Here is a 15,000-nt window from a genome sequence, read left to right on the forward strand (position 1 = left end):
AATAAACCTCTCCTCTGATCAGTCTGTACTTCAGAGAAGACAAGCCTAAGGACAGGTCTTGTTTAGGGACTGCATCTCAGATGAAAAAGGTGTGCAAGCATCTTGTCAGGTTTTCAGCTGAACTGAACAGTAAAATGTTGCTGGAACTGAACTAAAATACAAGCACTCAGGCATAGTCTATTCCCCCCCACCCCCGCACACACACACACACACACACACTCCTCACCACCACCACCCCTTCCCCACTATATATTTGTCTTTGAATATACTCCCCTCAATAAGATTTAAAAGTAGTAAATTTTAGTAAGTCTTTATGTATGCTAATGCTGGTCTAATGTTAACAACGGCTTCAAAAACTATGATTCTAAGTATGAATATTGTTCAATTCTGTAGGGTTCAGAATCACCAGCCAAGATTTATGATACCAGAGAGGTTGGGGAAGTGCTGTCATCATAAGCTTACAGATCTTGTCCGAGAATCAGCAGTGCAAACTGCTAATTCTGAGAAGTTTCTGACTCTGGAGAAGAGATTTGCAACAAGCAACCAGAAGAAGACAGAGAGGACAGTGCCTGAAAACTATCATTCTCTTCTGAATTTTAATATTTCTGCTAGCTCTTTCCTCCATGAGAAAGAGTCAGAGCTGAGTAGAAGCTCTCTATACTTTCTTTCACTTTACAGTACAAACAATAAAATGTGTACTCCATTCATTCAAAAGTGTTTTGGAACTAGAGGTTCACTCTACTGTTGAAAATTTTACATGCTTCCATATACATCTCATCTACAGAAGTTCTTTGTGAACTAATTGCATAACAATTCAGAATACTGTTATTACTACTACTGCTACTACTGCTACTACTACAGTTTTGGCTTGGAAAACACCATTCCTTAAAGGAGTTTAAATCTGACAAATTCAGGCTTGCTAATTCTCATTGTTTGCTGCTTTCTGGACAGCTAAGCACTAATTTTTCCTGGCATCTTTATGGATGAACTTTGGATATACAATATCAGTTGAACATCTGGCATTAGTCCTTATGTGGTTCCACTGCGCAGACATATGGGAAGGACAATGAATATGGGGAGGAACTGAAAAAGAAAGGGAACAATAAGCTGTAGTGCATAAATAGGACCATGCAAAATAAGAACTGCATGACCTCAAGCAGACCGGGTACAGGAATTTCTCACTTACTAGCTCCAATGACAGTGTCAAGTGCCCTGGGAAGCTTCTCTCACCCTTGCAGTGCTGGGACCCTGCCCAGAAATTTATCTGCCTTTTCAGGCATTATGGATTTGAGCCTAATTTTTTTTTTTTCTTATAATCTAGTATCTTTGTACCATTGTGCTTTCTGAGCTCATTAATTATGTCACTAGCTTCACTTATTGTGTTTAGTTCCTAATTTCACTATCATTCTAAAATTTTCAGCCAATTCTTCTCTATTTGCATATAGGTCAAGGATGGCTTCTCCTCTAGTTGGTGTATGGTTGGTTGTGTTTGGTTTCTCAGAGATAATCCCTCTGTAAATGGTATCTTGTGATTCTGAGTTCCTTGAGATTTGATCCAGGAATTTTTAATTCCTGCAAGTCTCTGGTCTTATACCATCTATCATTTCTTCTTTACTTTTAGTTCTCTACAATCACACCCAAAAACATTCTTTAATTATTATTTAGGTAGTTCACTGCTATATAGGTCTGAAGTTTTCAAATGGCTTAAGGGAACCAGGCACCTTTTTTTTATGGATTTTTTTTTTCCCCTTCTAGTTCAGGGTAAGTTATATATACCCCAAAACTTGGGCTCTTGAATAAGAACATTGACTTGGTTAATTTTTCCTATGTATACATAGTTCAGTATGAAATATATTGGAATTGGAATTGTGAGAAACATCAGATGTATTTCTAACAACATATTATTAGCTGTCATCATTTAATACTGTCTCTTTTGGATGTCTTCTCTGTTCTTTTTTTTTTTTTTTTTTTTTTTTTTCCCCAATTATCATACTATATAGTTAATTATTTGTTCTTTTTCCCTGACTGTTTTTTTCACCTTCTAGTTATATTCAAAATTTTATTAGCATAAGTTTGGTATCTCAATGTGTACTAGATGGAGTTAAAATAAAGCTAATATTTCCTGTTTCTAACAGCTAACAGTAGTTTAACACTTTTCTAAACAAATGTACCTATTCTGATCTTAGGTTAACTAGTCATATGTAACTAGTCATATGTCAAAATATGGTAAGTCTCAGCTCAGACTGCTGCAACATGCCACACTTGCCTCTCTAAGCGTTAATAACACAGAACACTGATACAATTGTACTATCTTTTACAGTCCTCAGTATTATAGAGATGATGCTAAGCAAATCTTTGTTGTGATTGTTGTATTGGAATTGAATTTTTAAATACTAATAAGAGGTATTTTGACACAGGATACCATGTCTATACTGTAAACCCATTACTGAATTTATAAAATAAATAAAATATGAAGTGAAAGGCTCATAATTAGTGTGCCAGATGTCATACTCTGAAAGCATGAAATATTTATGGACTCTTTTGTCTGGTGTAATGGATGCTTTGGACACATAGAATGTTTCAGAAATAATGCATTGGAATATACTGAATTATACAGGATGATACAGATGTTTTCCAGAGATTACTAGTTATTGCATTTCTGATTGAGCACACGAAACAAAATAGGAGTGTCAGTGATGTGGAAAAGGGGACAATAAAAATTCTAATACGGGTTAAACCTTATGCAACTTATTACTGATGACTGAAAAAAAGGACTCTTTCATTTGATTCAAAGGATGAAGAAAATCTAAAGACAGCTAAGAATTTTTTTTGTTCAATATTCACAGAATGGTTGAGGCTGGAAAGGACCTCTGGAGATCATCTAGTTCTAACCCCCTTGCCAAGCAGGGTCATCTTGCACACGTTACACAGGATCGCATGCAGGAGGGTTTTTAATATCTCCAGAGAAGAAGATTTCACAACCTCTCTGGACAGACAGTTGCAGTGCTCTATCACCCTCACAGTAGAAAAATCTTTCCTCATATACAACCAGGTCTTCCTGTGCTTCAGTTTGAGCTCATTGACTTGTCCTGTCACTGGGTACCACTGAAAAGAGTCCAGTCCCATCCTCTTGACACCTTCCCTTCAGATATTTGTAAACATTGATAAGATCCCCTCTCAGTCTTTTCTTCTCCAAGCCAAACAGGCCCAGTTCTCTCAGCCTCTCCTCATATGAGAGATGTTGCTCTCTTCTAATCATCTTCTTAGACCTCTGCTGGACTTGTCACAGGAGCTCCATGTCCCTCTTGTACTGGGGAGCCAAGAACTGGTCACAGTACTCCAGGTGTTACCTCACCAGGGCTGAGTAGAAGGGAAGGATCACCTCCCTTGACCCGCTGGCAACACTCTCATCCCAGGATGCACCCCAGGATACCATTGGCCTTCTTGGCCAAAAGGGCACAATGCTGACACGTGGTTAACCTGCTGTCCACCAGGACTCCCAGGTCCTTCTCCCCAGGGCTGTTTTCAGCAGGTCAGCCCCCAGCCTGTACTGGTGCATAGGGTTATCCTGCCCTAGGTGCAAGACCCTGCATTTGCCTTTGTTGAACCTTATAAGGTTCCTCACCACCTATGCTCCAGACTGTCCAGGTTCTACATAGCCCTCTTGGGTATCAGAGACTCCTCCCAGTTCTGTATCATCCACAGACTTGTTGAGGGTGCGCTCTATTCCATCATCCAGGTCATTGACAAAAAAAGGACTGGACCCAGTACAGGCTGCTGGGGACACCGCTAGCTACAGGCCTCCAACTAGACTCCGCACCACTAAGCACAACCCTCTGAGCTCTGCCATCCAGCCAATTATCAATCCACCTCACTATCAACTCATCCATCCCACATTTCCTCAGCTTGTCTATGAGGATGTTATGGGAGATAGTGTCGAAAGCTTTGCTGAAGTCAAGGCAAACAACATCCACTGTCCTCCCCTCATCCACCCAGATAGTCTTTCCATCATAGAAGATTATCAGGTTGGTCAAGCCTGATTTCCCCTTGGTGAACCCATGCTGACTACTCCTGATCATCTTCTTCTCCTCTGTATGCTTGGAGATGACCTACATGATGAGCAATTCTATCACCTTTCCAGGGATGGGGGTGAGGCTGACTCGTCTGTAGTTTCCTGGGTCCTCCTAGACATACATAGCTATTCTAGATATACTAACTGATTTGTAGATTTCATCTGCAAATTTCTTATATGGTAGCTAGGTATCAACATTTAAATATATACAAAACCTATTTATTGCTTCAGGATATACTTTTATTCCTGTATTTTGTCCAAACATAGGACTTTTTGTCTATGTTTTTTTGGGAAGTTGATTGGTTAACTCTCAGAAGCAGACATTATATCCCTGTGTCTATTATAAACATTAAGCAATAAAACAATAATAATAATAATAATAATAACAACAATAACCACTGCAGTTGTAAGAAGACTGAAGTTCTGTTTCTCAGTCTAGATGGAAAGCATTCATTTCTTCAGGAAAATGAACACTGAAGACTTAGGCTTAATTGTAGACACTCCAGGGAGATCAGGAAGAAATGTGAGTCACATGCAAATTTGATCTCTATTAATGCTTCATTGTTTTTCTCCAATTCTGGTATTCATTAGTTGTTCATGAAGAACAGGCCCTAAGCCAGAGATAGTTTTTGAGCTTTTCCACCTTTCCCTCTATTTTCTGAGATAAGCACTGTATGACATCCACAGTTTGTTATCCAATTGCTTCTCACCTATGTTCTTCAGCAGCTTTCCTTGTTCATCATCCGTCCACATTATTCACGTTTTGTTCAGAAGAGCATATAATGCCAGACACAGGTATATCAGAAATTAATGTACTGTTTCCTGGAAGTGCGTAAACCAACAAGGTGAAGTATAGTCAGGCCATATGTTCTAATGTGTGCTGTACTAAGTAACTCAGAATCAGGAAACTATAAACAAATCAATGATTTTTACTTATTTTTTTTTTCTGATGTTAAGGCACATAAACAGGGAGACAATGTCTTTCAGGTTGATTTAAAAGATACCTAACCATTTATGATGACTATGCAGAAATCTCAGTATCCTATAGTAACATTACTTTGATAGATATGTTGAATGTTCATGCAACTTGTACTCAATGTAGACAGATTTCAAATGATCACTACCTTGCTTTTGTAGTAAACCAGGTTTGTCTTGTGTAATGTCAGTCTTACACAACAGTCTTTATCACACCAGATCAAACATTTTCATCAGCCATAGTAAGTGAAATATTTAAAATTAAAGACTAATTTAAAGGATTTTTTCTGAAGTTTTGAATAACTTAGCTAGAGAAAAACTGTTAAAAGAGATTTTTCCAGTACTTCTCTAGGATCTCCTACACTTACTATCAGAATGCTTGTGAGAAAATAAGTATATGATATGCTTCTTTAAATAATCTTATTTCATGAAGTAATTTCCTTTTGCAACACCAGGACAAAATTAAAAAAAAAAAAAAAAAAAAAAAGGGGGGGGGAGAGAGAGAGAGAGAAAGAGAGAGAGAGAGAAAGAAAGAATGTCCAGAGTTGTAATTTCCTGAAATCTTCAGAAATTAGTAGACCCAAGTATCAAATCCACTAGAACAGAAAGAAACAGAAAGATGAATTCTTGATTTCTTGTTAAAAAGCATTACCATCGCAAAATGCAGATATAAATTTAATTTATTCAGAAAAGAGTTTTGTAGAAATATGTTTTATGGCACATTTTTATTTCATTCTTATATGGTAAATGAAAATAATAACAGTACATCTAAATATTCCCTTTAAATTAAAAAAAAAAAAAAAGAAATTATTCATCTTTTTTTCAGAAAACAAAAGCCCTTCAGTGAAAAAGTTTTATGAATTTCATTTAACAAATAAAAAATCTTTTAAAAGTTTATGTAGCTGAGATTTCTCTGAGCAATATATTTCCCAAGGAAAACTGGGGAGATGTTTAGTCATTTTATTTCATTAAAATACATTTTAATTACCCCAGGAAAACTAAAATTGCATATTATAGCATTTTCATTAACTACTAATAGAAATTAGGAATCATTCATGATCCAAAATATTCAACAATAACAACATCTTTTTGCTAAATAATACCAATGATATAGCAAACTGTGTGCAACAAGAATGAAAAACAATATAATTTCCCCAAAGCTTGTCAAAATCTTTCTCTTTAGAAAACATTTTTCAATTCTCTATTTTTATTTCTAGTCCATAACATTCATAATTTTATTCATATGATTAAAATTTTACATCTTCTTGAGCTGTTAATATAAAAGTGTTTTACTGAAGTCAGAATATCTCAGCTAGATCTGAAAAACATGCTGGAAGAGTCTTACAAGTATCTTTCCATTAAGTGAAAAGGGGATGCTCAGTAAATGATGATACAAACACCACTGTATCTGAAAAATACCAGAGCCATCAGAAAAATTCCAGATGCACAGCTTGAACTGTTCATTGCCACCTTCATAGAATCATAGAACCATTGAATGATTTTGTTTGGAAGAAACCTTAAAGACCACCTAATTCCAACCTCCCTGACATGGGCAGGGACACCTTACACTAGACCAGGCTGCTCAAAGCCCCATCCAACTTGGCACTTTGAGGGAAGGGGCATCCACAGCTTCTCTGGGCAACCCGTTCCAGTACTTCACCACCCTTATCATGAAGAATTTCTTCCTAATATCTAATCTAAATCCACCCTTTTTAGTTTACATCCATTACTCCTCATCCTATCTCTACACACCTTGAAAAAGAATCCCTCCCCATCTTTCCTGTAGTCCCCCTTTACATATTGGAAGGTTGTTGTAAGGTGTCCCCAGAGCCTTCTCCTTTAACCAATCACTTGCCTCAACCTGCTGGCCACGCTTCTTTTAATGTAGCCCAGGAAGTGTTTGGCTTTCTGGGCTGCAAGCACACATTGGTGGATCATGTTGAGCTTCTCGTAAACCAACAACCCCAGGGACTTCTCATCAGGGCTGTTCTCAATCCATTCTCTGCCCAGCTTGTGTTTGTGCTTGGGACTGCTGTGGCCTTGATGCAGAACTTGGCCTTGTAAAACTTCAGGAGGTTCTCATGTACTGGGTCTGGCTGGGATGCTAACTTTCCATGCAGCAGCCCATACAGTGCTGTGCTCTGCACTTGTAGCTAGAAAAGCAGTGGTATCACACCAGTGTTATGTCTGCTGCTGAGCAGTGCTGGCACAGCATCAGGACCAACCAAAGGGATATTCTATAACATATGATGTCACACTGAGCAATAAAAGGTGGAAAAAGGAAGAAGTGTGTGTGTGTGTGTGTGTGTGTGTGGTTTGGGGGTGTGGGAGCTCTCGTGAAAACATCTGTCCTCCTCCCGAACACCAGCTACATGCCTTGAGGCACTGCTTCAAGGATGTGGTCATGCATTGCTCATTTGTGGAAAGTAGAAAGTAATTTCTTTCCTCTGCACTTCCACATAGCCTTTACTTTTTTTTTTTTTTTCCCTCCCTTTTCCCCTTTCCCCTTTCCCATTTTTCCCTTTAGTTAAACAGTTTAATTAATAATAATCTTTCCTTAATAATTATTTTTTCCCTTTAATTAAATCATCCTTATCTCAACCCGTGAGTTGTTCTTTCCTTTACTTCTTCCCCTCCTATTCTAAGGAGGGGGAGTGAGAGAGCGGTTGTGGTGGAGTTCAGCTGTCTATCATGGTAAAACCACCATAGTCCTTTTTGGCGCCCAATGTGGGGCTCAAAAGGTTGAGATAACAGTAGAATTGATTAAAACTCTTACAGCTAAAACACTTACTTGCTAGTCATCATGTTCAGTGTCCTGTTAATATTGGCTTGTTTTTTGTTTTTTGGCATGTGTCGTATCCACGTCATGTTCTCCTTTCTCCTCTATATCCGATCCGAGAGTGTGCTACAATCGGTGTTCATTTTTCTTTAATTTGCTGTGCTGCCAAGCACTGGGCTTGAGTTTAATCTGGCATTCAGGCTCTGCACTGTTATCATCTGTGTCTCATGGAAACTATCTTTTAGAGAATATTCAGAATTACAGTGCCTTCCTTTCCTCATCTGGAAGTCAGTTTATGAATAATATCAGGAATGGTACCTCCTCCTTCTTTCACAGTGGGCTAACTACAACAGTTTCTGAGTATTTTGAATATCCATGTATAACCCATATATTGCTATTTCTAACTCTGAATAATGGGTTTCCTCTTCTCTCTAATGTTAATCGATTGTTTAGAAAGCTTACCCAGAAATTTGTCCCAAAACAGTCTGGTGGCGGGTGGCAAGGTGTGTGGGAGGATATAGGCAGGTACCTGTCACGGATGTCTCCTCCAGTAGCTTTGAACTTCACTCCTGAACAAGTGCAAAATCCTAAAAGCCTGATAGAATGTTTGAGAGTTGTATATGCTGACCCAGACAATGCCGGAGAACGACAGTTTGCAGCACTGTGCTAGGTCCTAGCTTATGCCTATCAAACACGATTTAACACTGTCCAGCACTCTCAAGGCGGGGTGGAGGTCTCTGAATCTGATGACCAGATAACACATGTTGTGGCTGACCCAGAGGACCAACCAACTATGGTATCAGTCCCCCCCCCATAGCCAAGTCAAAACAATGGAAACAGAAATCAGCTCATTTAGTAAGGCAAGAAGCCTCTTCAAAGAAGGAGGGAGAAGGGGAGAAGGCAGGCAGCTCTAAAGCAGAGCCATCACAAAAACAGCAGGAAGAAGAGATGGAAATCATAAAGGAATCAGAAACCACTCGATCCCTATCCCTGAGCGAGTTGCAAGAAATATGAAAGGATTATTTTATAAATTTTATATTATAAAGGGTTTTTTTAAGTAGGTAAATGGTAAAAGGAAGACTAGGGATAATATAGGTACCTTGCTGAATGACGGGGGGTGTCCTGGTAACGGGAGATGCCGAGAAGGCGGAGATACTGAATGCTTTCTTTGCTTCAGTCTTTGCTTCAAGGACTCCCCCCCACGACTCCTAGACCCTGGTGAGGGGAGAAAGGGTCTGGGAAATGGAGGGCTCCCCTGTGGTTGACCCGAGGGTAGCTGGGGAGAGCCTGAGTGGGCTCAATGCACACAAATCCATGGGTCCCGATGGGATGCATCCACGTGCGCTAAGGGAGTTAGCAGAGGTGATCGCCGAACCGCTCTCTATCATTTTTGAAAGGTCCTGGAGGTCCTGGAGAACAGGAGAGGTGCCTGAAGATAGGAGGATAGCCAATGTCACTCCAGTCTTCAAGAAGGGCAAGAAGGAGGATCCAGGCAGTCAGTCTCACCTCTGTCCCTGGAAAGGTGTTGGAACAGCTTGTTCTGGATGTCATCTCCAAGCAATTGAAGAGAGGAAGGTTATGAGGAGCAGTCAGCATGGATTTACCAAGGGGAAGTCGTGCTCGACCAACCTCGTTGCCTTCTATGATGACATTAGCAGCTGGGTAGATGGGGGCAGATCAGGGATGTCATCTACCTTGACTTTAGCAAGGCTTTTGATACTGTCTCCCATGACATCCTGATAGCAAAGCTGAGAAAGTGTGGGATAGAGGAGTGGACAGTAAGGTGGGTTGAGAACTGGCTGACTGGCCGAGCTCAGAGGGTGGTGATCGGTGGTGCATAGTCCGGCTGAAGACCTGCGATTAGTGGCCTTCTCCAGGGGTCAGTGCTGGGTCTGGTCTTGTTCAACATCTTCAGTGATGACCTTGATGAGGGAATAGTGTCTGCCCTCAGCAAGTACGCCAATGATACAAAGCTGGGAGGAGTGACCGACACACCAGAAGACTGTGCTGCCATTCTGCGAGACCTGGACCAGCTGGAAAGATGGGCAGGTAGAAACCAAATGAGGTTTAACAAGACCAGGTGTAGAGTCCTGCATCTGGGAAGGAACAACCGCATGTATCAGTACAGGCTGGGGGATTACCTGCTGGAGAGGAGCTCTGAGGAGAGGGACCTGGAGGTCCTGGTGGACGACAGCTTGACCGTGAGCCAGCAGTGTGCCCTCATGGCCAAGAAGGCCAATGGGATCCTGGCATGCATTAAAAGGAGCATTGCCAGCAGGTCAAGGGAGGTGATCCTTCCCCTCTACTCTGCCCTGGTCAGGCCTCACCTAGAGTACTGTGTCCAGTTCTGGGCTCCCCAGTACAAAAAGACAGGGATCTCCTGGAAAGAGTCCAGCGGAGGGCTACAAAGATGATACGGGGCCTGGAGCATCTTCCCTATGAGGAAAGGCTGCGAGACCTGGGTCTGTTCAGCCTGGAGAAGAGAAGACTGAGAGGGGATCTTATCAATGTGTATAAATACCTGAGGTTTGGGAGACAGAGGGATATAGCCAACCTCTTCTCAGTGGTTTGTGGAGATAGGACAAGGGACAATGGCCACAAGATAGAACACAGGAAGTTCCGCACCAGCATGTGAAAGAACTTTTTCACAGTGAGTGTGACAGAGCACTGTAACAGGCTGCCCAGGGAGCTTGTGGAGTCTCCTTCCCTGGAGATATTCAAGGCCCGTCTGGACGCCTACCTGGGCAGCCTGCTCTAAGGAGCCTGCTTTGGCAGGGGGGTTGGACCCGATGATCTTTCGAGGTCCCTTCCAACCCCTTCGATTCTGTGATTCTGTGATTCTGGGATTCTGGGATTATGGTCGACACCCAGGTGAACACATTCTCACCTGGCTGCTTTGATGCTGGGACGCTGGGGCCGATAGCCAACAGTTAGAATGAAATGAAGCCAAACAGCTGGGATCCCTCTCTAGAGAAATGGTAACTAACAAAGGAATTGGGAGAGAGACACAGGTTCTCAGCCTCTGGAGGTGACTCTTGGCAGGTGTGAAAGAAAGATATCCCCACAAGGAAGATATTGTATATCAATTAGGTAAGTGGACCACTGTGGATAAAGGTCTCCAGCATCCGTGGGAATTAGCTGTGCTGGAGATGGTTTATAGTGATTTGGACAATGCCCAGACACCTCAAGATCCTGATGAAGTCCAGTGCACAGCATCCATGTGGCATAAATTTGTGCGGAGTGCACCATCATCACACGCCAGTACACTGGCAGTATTTAATTGGGATGCGGGGATGGGACCAACAGTGTATACTATATCCTGCCAGCTTCAAAAATATGAAGACAATCTCTCTGTTCCACTACGGGCCTGTGTCTCAGCTGTGGAGAAACTGTCTGAAAGACTTGACTGCCTCGTAGAACGAGCATATCCGTCCTCATCCAGACAGAGTGATATTTCAGCCACTAAGAATCAGTATTTTTCTGCTTGAGGGAGAGAGTATCCAAGACGCACACCACGTGGCACCTTGTGGTTTTATCTGTGTGACCATGGGGAAGATATGAGGAAGTGGGATGGCGAACCTACTTCAACCCTAGCTGCTCGTGTACGTGAACTGCAAGGAAATACTGCAGAAAGAAGAGGGGCTCCCAAGAAAAACGCTTTTCCGGTTTCTGTTGGGCAGTTCCCCAGAGGCAGTAGAGGGGCTGATATTATTCTTCACCCTGATGAAGAGACCTCTGCTTCTCATTTGCAAGAATTAAGTGGCAGACACTCCAACCAGGACTAGAGAGGCCCTGCCTCTGGGCAGGTAGAAGAGAGGGATAACCGGATTTATTGGACTATGTGGATCCGATGGCCTGGCACATTGGAACCACAAGAATACAAAGCTCTAGTGGACACTGGCGCACAATGTACCTTAATGCCATCAGGCTACCAAGGGACAGAACTCATCTGTATCTCTGGAGTGACAGGGGGATCCCAACAGCTAACTGTATTGGAAGCTGAAGTGAATCTAACTGGGAATGAGTGGCAAAAGCACCCCATTGTGACTGGCCCCGAGGCTCCATGCATCCTTGGCATAGACTACCTCAAGAGAGGGTACTTCAAGGACCCTAAGGGGTACTGGTGGGCTTTTGGCACAGCTGCTTTGAGCACAGAGATTAGGCAGCTGTCTACCTTGCCTGGCCTTTCAGAAGACCCTTCCATTGTTGAATTGCTGAAGGTTGAAGATCAGCAGGTACCAATCGCTACCACAACAGTGCACTGACGGCAATATCGCACCAACCGAGACTCCCTGATTCCCATCCATGAGTTGGTTCATCGTCTGGAGAGCCAAGGAATGATCAGCAAGACTCGCTCACCCTTCAATAGTCCTATATGGCCAGTGAGAAAGTCTAATGGTGAGTGGAGGGTAACGGTGGACTTGTTGTGGTGGAGTTCAGTTGCCTATCACAGTAAAACCAACACATCTCAAAGGCCCACATCTCAAGCCTGTTCAGCTTCATCTGGATGGTATCCCTTGCCTCCAGTGTGTTGACCACACCACTTCCTCTGGTGTCATCAGCAAACTTGATGAGGATGCACTCCATCCCACTGTCCATGTCACCGATAAAGATGTTAAACAGTGCCAGTCCCAATACTGACCCCTGAGGAACACCAGTTTTTACTGATCTCCACCTGGACACCAAGCTGTTGACCATAATATTTTGAGTGCAACCATCCATCCAATTCCTCACCCACCACGTAGTCCATCCATCAGATCCCTCTCTCCTATTTGGAGACAATGTTATCATGCAGGACAGTGTCAAATGTTTTGTATAAGTCCGGGTAGATGATGTCATTCTATCTTCCCCTGCCCACCAATGCTGTAACCCTGTCTTAGAAGTCCACCATATTTGCCCTTAGTGAAGCCATGTTGGCTGTCACCAATCACCTCTTTATTTTCCATGTACCTTATCAGAGTTTCCATGAGAATCTGCTACCTAATCTTGCCAGGAACAGAGGTGAGACTGACTGGCCTATAGTGCCCTGGGTCTTCCTTTTTTCTCTTTTTAAAATTCAGGTTATGTTACTCCTCTTCTGGTCAGTCGTATCTTCACTGGACTGCCACAACTTCTCCAATATGATGGATAGTGGCTTAGCAACTACATCCACCCGTTCTCTCAGGACACATGGACTTGCGTATCGCATCTTCAGGTCTTGAACTTGATCTTCCCCTTGATCTTTCCCTGGTGGTTCATCATTTGTCAAGTCCCTGTCTTTGCCTTTTGTGGTTTGGGCTACGTGGCTCGAGCTCTTGCTGTTGAAGGCTGAGGCAAAAAAAGTCATTGAGTACCTCAGCCTTCTCCATATTCTGGGTAACCAGGTCATGGGTAATGACCTGCAGAGCAGAAGAAATAGAAAGATATTCCAGGTATCATCGACAATTTAGGAGGCTATCTGTCATACAATATTCTGGAACGAATGCTTAAAACCCAAGAGTCATAATCACAGTCATTAAAAGAACACTTGACGGAAACGTTCTTCAAACCTGGTGGCAGTCTTGAGAAGTGGACTCCCAAAGTCATTAAAGACTCAAAGTCCCTATAAATTCAACAAGGAAAAAAATACAAAACCCTTAATTCCTTTGTGAATCTTGACCAGAAGCAATATTCTTTTAAACTCACTCTTTTATTTAGTTTGTGAAAGGTTTTGAAATGGTTTTATATTACTCTGGAAACAAATTCTAACCATCCATTTATAAAGCATCTCAATACTTCCCATTTCTTACAAACATTTCAATATGCATGAAATTCTAAAATGCTATTTTAATCCAAGATAAATAGCAACAATTTGCTTGTAAGGATGAGGGTTCACACATGCCACCTGAGAGGTGTTTCACTCTGGTTTACTTTTTGCTTTAGTGTTTGCTACATGCAAAATAGAGTGTGTTTTACAGAAAAATATTAAATCAAAAATACACTGTAAGATTATATTTTAGGTGTTTTCTTCTAAACAAAATATTATAGACCCAGAATTTATTAAGAAGGAATAAGAAATGAACATCTACTTCATCTTTCGATATACTGAATAACATGTCCTAACTATTTAATTTTTAAAAGTGTGGATATATATATAAATTTAATGTCTTCATTTAAACCATCAAGCTAATTTTTAACCTTATAGAATTTTTGGAATGATTAAAACTCTATTTTCCAGCAAATAAGCAACTTGCCAAAATACAAATATTTTTATCCATGAAAAATATCAGTATTGGCTTCCCTAGCCAAGAAAGCTACAGACTGTCTGGTGACGCTTGCTATTAAGGTTTTATATGATACAAAGCTGATGAGTTTGAGATCCATTAGGATTTCTTTTGAATTATCACATAGTTTGGCACAGATCATTCTAGAGACAGCAGGTGATATAATACATTTCAGTCATTATTAATCTGAACTAGACTTGAAATGGTGTTCTACAGGTAAAAGTGCCCGTATGTTGTTTCCAGTCCCCTGAGTGAACTTGGTCCCATAGGGCTCATACCTAGCAATTAAAAAGAGTTGCACAGAACAGACAAACAGTAGAAGCTTTATATTTGTTTCTAAATCTTAAGTAGATCAGTCGCAGTGAGCATTCATATTAATGTTTTACAGACCTTTGGGTATTAAAGGTTGTGTCAGAAAAATCACATTCAGCAAAACTAAGAGATTTATTTATTTATTTATTTTCATAATAAAGGGCCTTTAGCGATAAAAACAGATTTTAAGGCATAATACCAAAATTAGGAAGGCATGTATGTCCACAAGTATAAAGCAATTGTGGACACCTTGAAGTGCTAACAGATGAAATACTATATATCTTGAGAGTTGCATAATGTAGATCTATTTGTTTTCCTTTCATGACAATTTACTCTAGACATTATTCTTCTATGTCACTAACATATCTGTGAAATCTAAATGCAGGTAAATTAGCTGTAAAAGCTATAAAACAACTACATAGTGACAATAATACTTAATATTTTATGCCTATGAATATGTTCTGCAGTATGAAAAGACACTGTGAAGGGTATCCATGTTACCAGCTGTGAGACTGTTCTTTTAGGATACCTACAAAAGAACACTAAGAGAAGCAAGGAATGCCCTCCTTTGCTGTCAGAGCTCCTTGATTTCTGTAGAACAGTGATATTTTATATCAGTG

At 41.1% G+C, this 15,000-nt stretch overlaps 1 protein-coding gene across 2 annotated transcripts in view; it reads right to left on the reverse strand.

Annotated features, from left to right (window-relative positions):
• LOC308188218 (uncharacterized protein) overlaps window positions 1-15,000 on the reverse strand; it is a 248,218-nt gene that overhangs the window by 162,721 nt on the left and 70,497 nt on the right. The window contains exon 1 of one of the 2 annotated variants that reach the window (XM_080577040.1): window positions 11,808-11,829. The exons of the other annotated variant lie outside the window; for it this stretch is intronic. The gene's annotated coding sequence lies outside the window, so the exon portion shown is untranslated. Of the gene's footprint in view, window positions 1-11,807; window positions 11,830-15,000 lie in introns of those variants that run through there. 2 annotated transcript variants of the gene reach the window in all.

The sequence above is a fragment of the Anser brachyrhynchus genome, assembly GCF_964034855.1.
Source record: "Anser brachyrhynchus genome assembly, chromosome: 1".
In the NCBI taxonomy this organism is placed as follows: Eukaryota; Metazoa; Chordata; class Aves; order Anseriformes; family Anatidae; genus Anser; species Anser brachyrhynchus.